The sequence below is a fragment of the Athene cunicularia genome, assembly GCF_003259725.1.
Source record: "Athene cunicularia isolate RWA chromosome 18 unlocalized genomic scaffold, athCun1 chr18_part1, whole genome shotgun sequence".
NCBI lineage: Eukaryota > Metazoa > Chordata > Aves > Strigiformes > Strigidae > Athene > Athene cunicularia.
The window spans coordinates 10,731,788-10,732,375 of record NW_020799123.1 but is presented as its reverse complement, the minus strand read 5'-3'; positions in this window follow the sequence as shown (position 1 = coordinate 10,732,375).

Here is a 588-nt window from a genome sequence, read left to right as displayed (position 1 = left end):
TCGCCCGTCTTCGCCACGCTCTCGCCCAAGCGCCCGGCCGTGCCCCACGGGAAGGTGCAGCCGCTGCGTGAGGGGGAGCGGCGGCTGCGGCCGGACGCCAAGGCCGTGAGCAGGTAAGCACCGCGCAGATGCCCTCGTGAGGGGCTCGCCCCGGGACCGTTTCCGTTTGTGATTAGCCAGAGGTGGGAACAGCATCAGCTGCGCCTGTGGAAGCGGGTCTTGTGTTCGTATCCAGTCAGCCATCGCCGGATCCCCGCCACGGCGCCTTGCGGGGAGGCTGCCTGTGATGGCGGCTGCCGGGACCAGGCACGGGCTTTGCTCCTCCCTGGCGTCGGGCAGGAAAATGGAGGTGCTGCACCTTCCCGCTGGCCCCAGGGAGCATCCAGGGATGTGGCCTCTCCTCCCCCCTGGGGACAGCGGGCACTGCCTGTGCCCTTGCCGCCCTGTCACCCCTTGCCCCGTGTCCCCGAGGCTCCACACGCTGGAGCAGGCCGGGGGAGGCGGCGGCCGCCTTGCACAAGAGCCCCAGCCCAGCATGAAGGTACGTTTGCGTTTGCCCCCACATCAAGCGGCTTCATGGGCCGTGGG